The sequence below is a fragment of the Suricata suricatta genome, chromosome 15 (assembly GCF_006229205.1).
Source record: "Suricata suricatta isolate VVHF042 chromosome 15, meerkat_22Aug2017_6uvM2_HiC, whole genome shotgun sequence".
Lineage (NCBI taxonomy): Eukaryota > Metazoa > Chordata > Mammalia > Carnivora > Herpestidae > Suricata > Suricata suricatta.
The window spans coordinates 64,719,924-64,733,243 of record NC_043714.1 but is presented as its reverse complement, the minus strand read 5'-3'; the positions used below and the strand labels follow the sequence as shown (position 1 = coordinate 64,733,243).

At 41.7% G+C, this 13,320-nt stretch overlaps 1 long non-coding RNA gene across 1 annotated transcript; it reads left to right on the top strand.

Moving 5' to 3' along the window:
• The first annotated feature begins 1,428 nt into the window (after positions 1-1,428).
• LOC115279183 lies at positions 1,429-11,676 on the top strand. Its single transcript, XR_003903271.1, has 5 exons — positions 1,429-1,505; positions 4,998-5,001; positions 5,319-5,467; positions 9,631-9,704; positions 11,594-11,676. It is a non-coding gene; the product is annotated as an uncharacterized LOC115279183 (long non-coding RNA).
• The last annotated feature ends 1,644 nt before the right edge of the window (positions 11,677-13,320 follow it).

The window sequence follows — 13,320 nt, the reverse complement described above, 5'->3', positions numbered from 1 at the left end:
TACAGAGCCCAATGCACAGGCTTGATCCCAGAAACTGTGGCTCAACTGACTGAGCCCCTCCCCCCCGGGGGGGGGCGCATTTACTATGTTGCTCTGTTCTACCCTAAAGGAAAGCTCTTCAAAGCATGCTGTATAAAGTCATCTCAAAACAACAGTGGAACTCAGGCTTTTCGTTTTCTTGTGTAAAGACCTACGGATGGAATTTCTCAGTGGTTATACATGATTAGTTCCCAAGAAATTCTCGCACAATTTGCCAAAGTGACAGTATCATTTCATGCCTCCATCCCCTCCACATTCTCCAGCATTTAATATTGTCAGTATTTTTAATTTTACCATTCATGTGAGTGTACAGTGGTATATCATTGCTCTTTGACTTGTCTTTCCCTTGTGACTAATGATGTTGAGCATTTTTTGTGTATTTATTGGCCACTCACCTGGCTTCTATCGTCAAGTGTCTTTTCTAATCTCCTGCCAAATTTTTACTAGCATGTCTTCTTATTCTTGATTTATAGACCTCCTTATTTATTCTGGATACCTCCCTCTGTCAAGTGTATTGTCAATGCATTTCAATGCCCCTAATACATTGACGATAACTTCTCAATTTTTAAACTGCTTGTTTTGATGAGCTTTAATTTTCAACTTTAATAATTTTTACTTATCAACTTTTATTTTATGTTGAGTGCTTTTTATTGTACTTGAGAAATCTTCCTCTGCTTCAAGGTCATGGAGATTTTCTATGTTTCTTTTTTCCCCCCTAGAATCTTTATGGTTTTAGCATCTACATTTAATTTGATAATCAATCACAGACTAATTTTTGCATGTGATTTGATGTAGGGGCCCAAATTTGTTTTCCATATGTATATCAAGATTTTTATTTAAAAAAAGTCTAGTACAGCCTTGTTCATAACAGGAAAAAAGGAAATAATCCAAATATCCATCAATAATAGAGATGGAAGAACATATCACATTTATTCTAACAATGGCATACTAATCAGTAATACAGAAAGTTGTTATAGATATATGAACAGCACGGATGAAGCCTGAAAATGTTGAGTGAAAGAAGCCAGACATAAAGGGCTACATACTGTTGATTCTATTTATATGAAATCCAAGAGTATGCAAAGTTAATGTGTGGAATGAAAATCAACAAAGTGGTTGCCTTGGGAGGAAGGGAGACTTCTCTAGAAGTGGACATGAAAGTACTCCATGCAGATAGAAACAGCCTATGTCTTGACTGGGGTGCTAACACAGGTATAACATTCATCAGAATTCATTGAATTTTGCACTTAAAATCTGTGTATTTCATCGTGTATAAATGTTACCTTTTTTCAATTTTTTTTAGAGAGAGAGAGAGAAAGAGTGTAAGAAGGGCAGAGGGAGAAAAAGAGAGAGAATCTGAAGCAGGTTCCTCATTCAGCATGGACTTGGAGCTTGATTCCATGACCCTAGAATCGTGACCTGAACTCAAATCAAGAGCCTGTCGTTCAACCAACTGAGACACCCAGGTGTGCCGTAAAATTTATCTTTAAAACATCACATAGCTGATAGTGACAAAGAGATATAAGCATGGACACGCCATTACATGTAAGGGCAAATCTCTCTAAATATTTCAATAACCCACATTCATCCTACAGGCATCTATGTTTATGATGATAAAATTAAGAAATGGGTAATTTTTCTTGAGAATCTTCTTTAAAGAATTCAGAGAATCTGCTTAGAAAGATTGAAATATTAAACCTTTGATATTTAAGAAGTTTTGATATTTAAAGAGGCACACTTTATGTAGGACAATTTATGAGTCAGAAACCTCTAGTAGCTGACATTGTGTGAGATGCTTATATATATAAATTCACAGAACATAAATATGTGTGTGTATGCATCCACTTTAAAGTCCTACAACAAAGCCACAGAAGACTATATAATTATACTACAAAGGATTGATGGGCTTTGGGGCTTCATAGTCTTTTTTTTTTTTCTAAATTGAATTGAAATACTCAATTCTAAAACCCCAGCTAGAATTGCATATTAACAACAGAATGCTTGCAACCATAAATTTATAACTGCTTCGGGATTTTCCAGAACAGTCCCTTTGAGCCGCTCAGGCTCTGACAGAAAGAGTGTATAATCCACCCGCACTTCTTCTACCTCAGACCAGTCAGCAGAATCCTAAGCAGCTTTATTTCATGCTCCCAGATTCTCTTTGTGCCTTGCTATCGAAGCTCAGACCTACTTATGTATTTATTAACAATGACTGTCTTTGCACTGGATGCACTGGGAGTAGGGGGAGGAGTGCTCTGGAGGAGCGTGTGGCATCCAGCGAACTTGCCAGACAGAGCCTTCTACTGGGTTATGAAAAAGATTCAGAGGGCGAGCACACTTTGCATTGCTTTAGGGGGGAATGGGTTATCAGACTACAAATAGAATTTGGGAATCCTGCTTAGTCAATGGGGAATACTTATGTACTACCTCCCCCATTTCTGTGTGAGAAGTTTCCACTGGCCTAGCCCTCTTGGGGTTTCTCACCCATCGCTGTTCCTTCCCCGAATGAAGAGTGGTTTTTCTGACTGGGCATCATGAAGACGCAATGAGCGAGTTTCAGCTCCTTCTCATGAGCCTTCGCCATGCCACAGGCACAGCTGAGATGGTTGGGTCCTTGTGGGGAGACCTGCACTCTGAGGGAACTTTCAGTTCAGGAAAGTAGTAGCAGACCGATTTGCCCGAGGACTTAAGTCATCCTTTTTATCTGACTTCTGTGCTTATCTTTCAACTGGATCTATACTCAAGTGGGAAGGAGAAGGCTGACATTTTTGGAACCGAGCACTCCTGCCTGGGGTTTGAGAAAAACACTTTTGATCTTATCACTTTTGTTTGGTAAAAATGTGCATCTTCGTGAATTTCACCACATAAATATAGCTGACTTTTCCTTGTCTAGGGAAAGGGGTAAATTTCATCATACTCCTGCTGGCCTGAGGTTTTAGTGCAGTCATTTACCTGTATTCTGAAAGCCTCCCAATATACATATAATTTAAGAGTTCACTCAACCAGTTTCTTATTAAAATCTTGGAATGATCCCTACTATAATTTATTTTTTATTATGTAGCTGGATAGTCATTAATAACTCCTAATAAATAGAAGTAGTTTCACGTTCCATCAATACCTTAAAATTGTTTTTCTCATTACTTTTCTAATGTTTATGTTCATATTTTTTCCTTATCATTGGCCATCTTCTATAGACCAGAGACTGTAGCTGATTAACAAGATCTATGAGGAACCTTTCAAATACTAGATAGAATATATTCAAATGTCACTCTCTCACTGATGGCAGAGTATATGAGGTATCACAACAGAGGTATAAACAAAGTTCCCCATAAAAAAATTAGAAAAAAGAAAAAAGGAAAAGAAAAAGGGGTGCCTGGGTGGCTCAGTCGGTTAAGCGGCCGACTTTGGCTCAGGTCATGATCTCATGGTTCATGGGTTTGAGCCCCGCGTCGGGCTCTGTGCTGACAGCTCTGAGCCTGGAGCCTGCTTCGGATTCTGTGTCTCCCTCTCTCTCTGCCCCTCCCCTGCTCATGCTCTGTTTCTCTCTGTCTCAATAATAAATAAACATAAAAAAAACTTTAAACAAAGATCCCTAGCAGCACAGACTAAGCGAATATCGCCTTTATGACCATGGGGCTGGCCTCCCGTAAACGGAATATCAACTTTAGATGGTCTTTCTTTTTAAAAATTTTGATCTCAGATATGTGTCCTACAATAGCAGAGAAATTTGTTTGAAAATAAACAGATAAGAAGTGAGCACCTACAAGTTATGATGAAAGTTCCATGTGTCCCAAGACATTCCTTATCAGCCTTGGGGTGCGACCATCCATTGGGTTAAGACTTTGAAAGACAATTACCTATTCCAAGAAATGCAGTCTGACTGGCAACATAGTACAGATGACCTTGGATTGTCTAGCCCTGTCCTAGCAGAAAGTAGGGTCTGAGGGAGTGCATCATAGACACTCAGGTCCATAGAGAAGGCCCAGAACACTCTTCAGTGAAAAGTGTTCTAGCAGGCCTGGGATGATCACCTGCCAAAGATACTGGGGGAGATTCCTGTCCTTCGTAAAAAGCTGCTAAGAATGCATGACTTTGCAGACCCTTCCCATTCTGAAATCTCATGGTTCTTTTATAAGAAGGTATATAGGTTAGGACCCATAGGAGTGGGGAGCTCTGGTGAGCCAAAGAGAAGTGTGAGAGAATGAGGTGTTTGGACTCTTCTGCCTCTCTCCAGTAGAATTATTAGAGCTTATTTTCACTCCTTCCCAGAACTGATCTTGGCTCAAAGATAACCCAGCATAAATAGGGGTCAGCCCTGTGCACTTATCTAGTTTTAAACTGCAAAATCCCCACTCCTTTTCCAGGATCACAGACTAGAGACCTGGCTCACTTCTTTTGAATATTCAATACAGAAGAACGGTTTTTATCCCAGTCCCCTTGATTAGAGCCCCTATATTCTATCTAATTACTTTAGTAAGCTTCTTACTGTCTTATGACTTATGTCATACTTCAGGAAAAAAAACTCATAAATTTTTGAAGAAAAGTGTAATAAAATATTTTTGAAAAACTTATATATGCATCCCAGTTTAAGAAATACAACACAACAGGGATTCTGGGTGGCTCAGTCGGTTAAGCAGCCGACTTTGGCTCAGGTCATGATCTCACAGTCTGTGGGTTCGAGCCCCACATCAGGCTCTGTGCTGACAGCTCAGAGCCTGGAGTCTGCTTCAGATTCTGTGTCTCCCTCTCTCTCTGCCCCACCCCCTCTCACTTTCTGTCTCTCTCTCTCTCAAAATAAAGACATAAAATAAATATATAAAAAAAAGAAATAAAACACAACAGTATTGTTTAAGCCTTTCATTTCTTCTCCTCTGAATATATTTCATATTCAACTTGGTGCTGGTCACAATGAAATCTACTAAAAATAATCCCTCTCCCCCTTCTTTTTTTCTTCTTAGGCATGTAAGTATACTATATGTGCCAATGTCCCTTGCTGTAGGTCAGAGCATGTGATAGAAATCTGGCCGAAAGAATGTGAATGGAATGGAAATACACCACTTCCAAATCTAGCTCATAATCCTGAGTAATCCTTCAAGCTCTCTTCTTAACTGGCTGCATGGAGAAATTTCTGAAGTTCCCAAAAGGGGCTGGGGAGACAACAAGGAACATAATTGGGTCTCCGAATGACTCCATGGAGCGGTTTTTCACTACCAACTTCACTGGACTGTCACATGAATGAAGAGTAGACTTGTTCTGAGTTAGCCTTCTCTCACCAACAGACGAATCATTTCCATGCAGTTATATAAGCTTTACCATCTGAAGAGTGCATGTTTTCCAACTGACAATAACGGTACTAAATTGCATATGTTTCCTCGGCATCTTGGTGATTTCACTCACCATTGCATGTGAGATCCACCCACGCTGGTAGGTAAGGAATTTTCTATCCGTTTATTTTCAGTGCTGTAGAGATCTTCATTGCCTAAATATTGCATAATTTGTGTATCTGTATCCCATTGCTGGCTATTTAAATAGTTTTATATTTCTTGCTATTACAAATTTTTTTAAATGCTTATTTATTTTTGAAAGAGAGACAAAACACAAATGGGGGAGGGGCAGAGAGAGAAGGAGACACAAGGTGAAGTAACCTCCAGGATCCGAGTTGTCAGCACAGAGCCCAACACAGGACTTGAACCCACGGACCCTGAGATCATGATCTGAGCTGAAGTTGGATGCTTAACCAACTGAGCCACCCAGGTGCCCCATATTTCTTGCTGTTATAAACAATGCTGCTATGAACATTCTTATACCTACTAATGAAGGTAGTGAAGATAGATAGATAGATAGATAGATAGATAGATAGATAGATGATAGATAGACAGATAGATAGATAGACAAATAGATAGATAGATACCTGTAAGATACACAATGAATTGGCTTTTGCTGCACACAATCACTTCAAAAGTTAGTGACAACACAGCAGTCATTTAATTAGCTCATAATTCTGTGGGTTGGCACTTTAGGATGAACTCAGGCTCTGTTGGTTTGAGCTGGGCTTTTTATGTTTTTACGATCTGCTCATAAGATGTCTTGTGGCTGGTGGTCTCAAATGGCTAAGCTGGGATTGTCCATCTCTGCTCTGTGCGTGGTCTTTCTCTCCTCCTCCAGCAGCCCGGTTCAGGCTTGTGCCTAGGCCATCAGGGTTCTAAGAGCAGCAAGAACAAGAGTTGTAAGGTCTCTGGAGGCCCAGGCTCAGAACTGGCCCGACATCACTTTTAACTTACTTGCTTGGACAAAACAAACCACAAGACCAGGCCAGAATCACAGAGTGGGAGAATAAACTCTACCTCTTGAGAGAAGGACATGCAAAATATTGCACGGATTTTTGTAATCCATCACATCCACACCTAAGAGTGCAATTTCTGGGGGCTCCTGGCTGGCTAACTGGTAAGGCATGTGACTCTTGATCTTGGGATGGTGAATTCAAACCCCATAGTGGGAGTGGAGTTTACTTTAAAAAAATCAAAATAAAAGAGTGCAGTTTCTGGGTTGTATATACCTTGTTGCAAAAACAAACAAACAAACAAAAAACAAAAACCAAGCCGTGTTGGGTACTGGTTCAGAGCATGGACTCTGGAACCCTATAGTTTTGCTTGGATCACAACAGTCCTGGCTGCAACTGTGACCTTTGCCAAGTTTTTCAAAATCTCTATTTCTTAGTGTTTTCATCTGCACACACTCTTGGTTCAAGACCCTAGCTGGTTTAGGCACACAAAAACTTTACTGGAAAGCTATTGCTTGGCTCTCAGTCATTTGGGAGGCTGCACAACCAGGCTTAGCATATGGGCAGAGACCGAAGTAAGAGCTGGGGGAGGTTGGCAGTAAGGAACTCAGCCAAGGCCAGTTTTTGGTAGAGAGAAGAGAAACTCCCAGGCACTGGTCAATACTATGGGGTTCAGCATGACACAGGACTTTGCTTCACCCCTAGTAGCCCCTTTAGAAACGGCTTACAATGAGGTCACTTCTCCACGTCTTCTTACTGATAGCTACCTCACACCCAACCCTGAATTCTGTTTTCTAAAGAGACACATACCAGTGAGAAGTCAGTTCAGCAGAGATCCACTAACCTGTCTCTTCGGTTTTAGTTGATATTTTACCCTCTTTCTCTGCCTTTCCCCTAATAACTTGGCTATTCTGGGTCTGTCTCTATTAGGTAAAAATTTAGAGCAGAAAGAATCCCTAGAAACAAATATAAACTACAAATAAACATGGCAGAACAAGAAAGCTATACACTAATGGATAAATAGGTTGCTCATGGCAGAGTTAAAGTAGAAATGGAAAAAACTAGGTAAAAAACAGCGAAAAGATTGACTGACTTTTCTTATTCCCAGTTTATGAGAAGGCCATGAGTTTATTTCAGGCCATCCTGGAACTGTGTGTGTGCATGTACATATAAATATATATCTTTATGTAAACAGATTATACATATGTATAAATACATACATATTATATACATGTATACATAGAGATTATACATATTCTATATATATACATACATATGTATGTGTGTATATATATTCTGTTTATTGACTGGGTTCCCTGGTTAAGAAATTATTAGAAATTGCACATGAAGATAGCTGGAGATCAGTTTGGGAAATCAGTGCATCCAACAAGCATTTATTGAGGATCAATTATGTGCCAAGTAGGACCTAAAGCCTCACAGGGGCTCACTGAGCTGACTACGTGAAGGAGTATTCAAGGGGCTTATGGTTTGGGGAGGCCTGGAGGGGAGATAGTAAAATTAACAATTATAATATACTTAAAATGAGTGAAACAAATAGGCTAAAAGCAGTAACCAGAACTGACTACTGAGATTTTTCAAGCTATAAAAGACCACTGATAATACCAAACTAATCACATCAATTTCAAAAGATATTCTATAGATATTCCCTTTATTACATTACATACCAGGGACTCATTTGCATGTGAATATCTGCACCATACAAGGAGTCTGAAATGAAGAGCATCCTCTGTATTTCAATATGAAGCAAAATTCACCCCAGAAATACTTTAGGTATTTAGTTTCCCTTTGCAAAGACGGCTTTAACTTAGGCTAGGAACCGTCAGTGTCTGTCCTGGGCACATGCCAGACTCATCCCTCTGTCCCTCCGGAGAAGCCCGTACTGGTTCAGTCACTTGCTGTGATTGTTTTTTACAATTACCTCTTCCAAGGACTGTTCATTTTCTCCTCTGATGATTCTTCATCCACTATTGGGTGTTTGAAAGGAACTAAATGACATTAATTGTGTTTCTCACAAACAAATGCCTTTTCAGAGGACCATAAAATAGCAGGTGCAGCATCATTGGAGCGATTCCTTCAGATGGCAGTTTTGAGTCTGGATTTGTTCTGAGCTTGGATTAGTAATGCAACCAGGCAAATTGCATGAGAGTCCACTCATGAAACCGCTCCTTAAAAAAGACAGGGGAAACGTTCTTTTCTAGAGCTGTCAAAATTCAGGGTTATCAGTAAGTATTTGTTCCTGACACTTAGGTGTGGGGGATGGGGGAGAGAGCCTTGGTGTTCCTCTGGGATCTTACAGGTGCTGCTGTGGACACCCTAATGCTGAGACCTCTGTTACAGACATGGCCGCAGTCAAAGCTCTGAGACTTCACTGGAAAAGCAGGCATGAAATCAGAATCCTAATTCTACAAAAGAGTCCTATTGCAATTCCATTCAGTGAAGCAGGCTATTAAAATTAGCTCCTTCAGTGGTCAGAGACTTCTTCTCCTTATAACTTAGCTGATGACCAGGGTGCCTGGGTGGCTCAGTTGGTTAAGTGTCTGACTTCAGCTCCGGCCATGATCTTGCAGTTTGTGAGTTCAAACCCCTCATCAGGCTCTATGCTGACAACTCAGAGCCTGGAGTCTGCTTGGGACTCTGTGTCTCCCTCTCTCTCTCTCTGCTCCTCCCCTACTCACATTCTGTCTGTCTGTCCGTCTCATTAACAAAAACATTAAAAAAACCAACTAAGCTGATGACAAAGAACACTAAAACCTTGAGGGTATAAAGGGTAAATAGTCCATTAAAGTCACATTCACTTTTGGCAGAATTGTGAAGGGTGGTGAATCATCCTTAAAGTCAGAGAAACCTCATTTTCAATAAAAACTCTAACCACACTTGGTCCTGTGACCTTGAGAAACTGACTTGAGCTTAGTCTTTGTTTACTTATTGATAAAATGGATATAACAATGTCTTCTCATTTATTGTGAGTATTAAATAAGACTTCATGTGTAAAGTGCCCAGTATTTGGCAAATGCTCAAATTACATTTATGTACTCATTTACATGTGAATATCTACACCAAAGACGTAGTCTGAGATTGACTCGCTCTCTACCCAATCCTTGCTTCTCCTTCCCGTGTCTTATTATCTCTACACTGTTCTCAGTGTTTGAATATTTCTTCTCTGCATGCTTCTTTTCTCAGTCATATGCACCTCATTATAAATAAAGTGGAATCAACTCTTTATCCCAAAGCTACATGATACATACATTGTCAAAGAAGGTGGTTTTGTTTGTTTTTATTTGTTTTTTAAGGAGCTCAATCAATTTGCTTGCCAGAAAGAGACTGACATCAATGAAGAAGCTCCCCAAATCATTCTATAAAGAGGGTAGGTGATGGTGGTACCTGTGATGTGCTAGAAAAGCCAGAGTGGGGGTTGGGAAAGGTTCTTGTGCTTATGCTAATTCAAAATTGAAAATGTAAACTCTACATAGAACAATATGATTCATAAGTCTCTCCATGGTTTCTTAAAATTAGTCTCATAATTCATAGGTCAGGAAATTCTTCAATTGGGTCCAGGAAGGGTTTGGCTTCCTGGTTCTAATTCAAAATTCAAAATTATTCAGCAGTGCTAGCTGCTTAGTACCAGCTGTGGTGAACACAGCATTTGGTGTCCATCTATTCTAGACAAGGTCTCCAATACAAGGAACATATTAGGGCTGAGACTACAGTGATCGACATTGGTGCCTAGGGAGCAAAATTTAAGGAGTAACTTACTCTTAGAGTTGTGCTGTGTGGCTTTGGCACAAGGGGCCGGTGCCTCCTTGTGTACTCTGTCCTAGGCTTTCTGCTTCCCTCATCCGGGTCTTGGCCCTGCTTTGAACACAATTGCAGGGACTTTAAGCTTTACCAAGTAGGAAGAGGAGGAATTTCAGGAAATGAGGCGTAGAGTATTTTTGAGCGGAAAGAAACCTTGGATACCAACTTTATGTTATTTTTCTCATTGGAAAAAGAAGACAACTGAGGTCCAGCACAGGCACATAAATTATTTAAGTCCCAAAAATGACACAAGTCTTCTTGGGCCAACTAGGAGCTTCTGCCCTCCTCAGCATAGAGTCTTATAGTGGTCATGGGATATGTCAACATCAGGGTTTTCATGGTTGCATTTTTTCCTGATTTTATCAATAATGAGAATGTGGCTAACATGCAGGACTTTACCATTGCTGGGCTGGGACATGCTTAGGGAAGGACAGTGGGCCATCCATCAATCTCTGCCTTGGGGACAGACACTGGGCCGAGAAACTTGAGTTCACCATCTCATTTCATTTTCACAATATCCATGTCAGGGGGATATTTCATCTTTGAAAGTTGAGGGAACTGAACTTTAAAAACAGAGCTAACAAAAGGCAGAATTGGGATTTAAATCCAGGTTTCTCAATTCTGTATCCTCTTGAGATCTTTTGGGTGCAAGTGACAGAAAATCCAACCAAACTATCATAAACCAAAAGAGATTTGTTCTATTACCGTTGAGGCCAGAAAGATCCCTGGCCCCAAGCTGGGCTATCCTGGTAATCTAGTCTCAGCCCCCTCTATCTCTCAGTTCTCTCTTCCCTGTTACCTTTGTCCTCAGGTTCAGGTTTGACAATAAGATGGCTGGCAGCAGTTCCTGGCAAACATCCTCTCAAGTTCAAGTCCAGGAGAAAAGAAGCAAAAACGTTTGAAACAGTCCCAGCCAACATATTGCATTCTGTTGGTTCTGAATGTGTCACATGCCCATGCAGAACAAATTGCAGTGGCCAAAGGGAATGTGTGCTCTGATTGGCCAGGCTTGAGTCACCTGCCTGCTGCTAGAGTCACAGGTGGTAATATACCACTGGAGGCTCCTGGTCTGAGGATGGCGGGATTGGTTCTCCCTTCTGCTAATAGAAAATGAGTAAATGACTAAAAAAGCAAAACCGGCAGCTGACACTTCGGCTCCTAAGCCGGATGCCATTAATAAGATCCGAAAAGAGCACGTAAAAACAGACCACTGGGGAAATATACTTGAGGCTTAAGAATTGTAGCAAAACCTCCCTAATATTTCGGGATTGTGCACAGATTGGGGCAGAGAAGAGGCAATGTAATGTAATCTCCTAAGTGTGGCATGGTGATGTGATTGAATCAGACTTAGAGTTAAAAATGAATTGCTCTCACGTTTCATCAGTCACCAGAGAGCTAGGATGTAATATAAATGTTGACCTACAGATAAAATATGTATCTGATGTAAAGTCATCTCAGTTTCATTTCAGGATCATGTTAAAAATAAATTCACCAGGTGGCCCGTTGGATTTGAGTCGTGCGGTAGCAATGCAGCAAACGTTCCGTGAGTACCCCAGTGTGCCTGCGCTACACCTGGTAGCAGGTGGGGGGCAGCTTCGGTTGGAGGAGAAACCCAAACAGGAGACTGAATCAGCAAAGTTAGATGCTAGGAAGATTGGGCTGAGGGCGGTATTGGGAGCAGGCAAAGAGGAAGGAGGTTTGGCCTTCGGTCCCGTGGGGCATGTGGCGGACACCTCACAGCCTCCCTACCCCGCCGGCTCAGCATACATCCAGCCTGTAGGTCCTGAGTGTCTTTGCTTGAGGATTTTCTTTTGCTGCAGGAGACTCACTTGCCGCGCGTGGTAGAGCGGAAGAGCCAGAGGAATAACCCCCTGCCACCCCCAGCCCTCACCAGTGATGAGGGAAATGTATGTTGGAACACCGCCATCTTCCTTGCACTCTGCATAGTAATGTGGGGACGTATATTTCCTCAGTGGGATGAAGTCCAGTCACCCAAAGTAGTAACTGACTTGATAATGCTCCCTATACTGTTTGTCCTCCCTTCCTCTTCTCACTTCCCCACTCCCCTGCTGGTCTTCACATCCCAAATAAACTCCCTGCACCCAAGCCCTCGCTTCAGGATCTGCTCCTGGAGAAACACAAAGACTGAAGATAGAAATGGCTGCCACTGAAGATGTGAGTGTGCAAGTTACAGGTTAGGTGATGCTTAAGGATCAACAAGGAACCTCAGTGTTTCATCAGCCCAGAGTTTGCCTCAGGAGGCTAGATGTGATTGTCCAGAGTTCCAAAGGAGGCTCTGTCGAGTGAAGGGATTGAAGGAGGGTGTCCTGATTTGGAGCCCCTGATAGAAGTCAGAGAGTCTCAACAGTGAAAGTCAAAGCAACCTCAGGTTCTGCTCTGACACTCTTCACCTTGCCCTTTATATCACCTGCAGTGCCATCTCTTCCTTCCTTGCCGTGATACTGCTGGTGATCCCCACCCCCCAACCCATCTGAAGAATATTCATTCCCTTCTCAGCCATGCAAAATCCTCCTTTAAAACTCAGCTTCTCAACCCTTCCACAAGAGTGCATGCTTTCTATGTAAGAGCACACCCGTATTGTGCTGACTGACTGTGTTGTACCCCTACTGTCTCCAAATGCTCCCACCCAGCCTGTGAAAGGCAGGGAGGCAGGAGCCTCTTCATCCCAAAATCCTCCCCCTCAGCACAGGCACTTAGTATGCTTCACTAAATATTCAAGTGAAAGAAAGAGGGAAGGAGGAGAAGAAGAAGGAAAAGAAGGAGAAGGAGAATAAGGAGACAGAGTTAAGGTGTTCCAGGAGCCTCCAAAAGGATCAGCAAGTACATACCCTTGAAATGAGGTTGGTGGCATGGCAGAATAGAAGACATTTTTTTGTTCTTACTGCTGCAGGCATATGCATTCAGAATCATGGGGAATTTTTATGGGGGGGGTCAGAAGAAGCAGAGCACACTTCTGTCTATCAAAGAGCACGTGGTTCAGCTTGGCTGGGGGGTGGGTGACATCCAGAGGAGAAGGGTGTGACCCCTGGCCTGTTGGGTCTTGAGGCATGCACCATGGACCGACAGCAGTCATCAACCAGGAGTTTGTAAGAAACGCTGAATTCAGTCCCACCAAAAGAGAATCTGCAATGTAACAAGATTCCCAGGTGGCTCCAAGCTGCCAA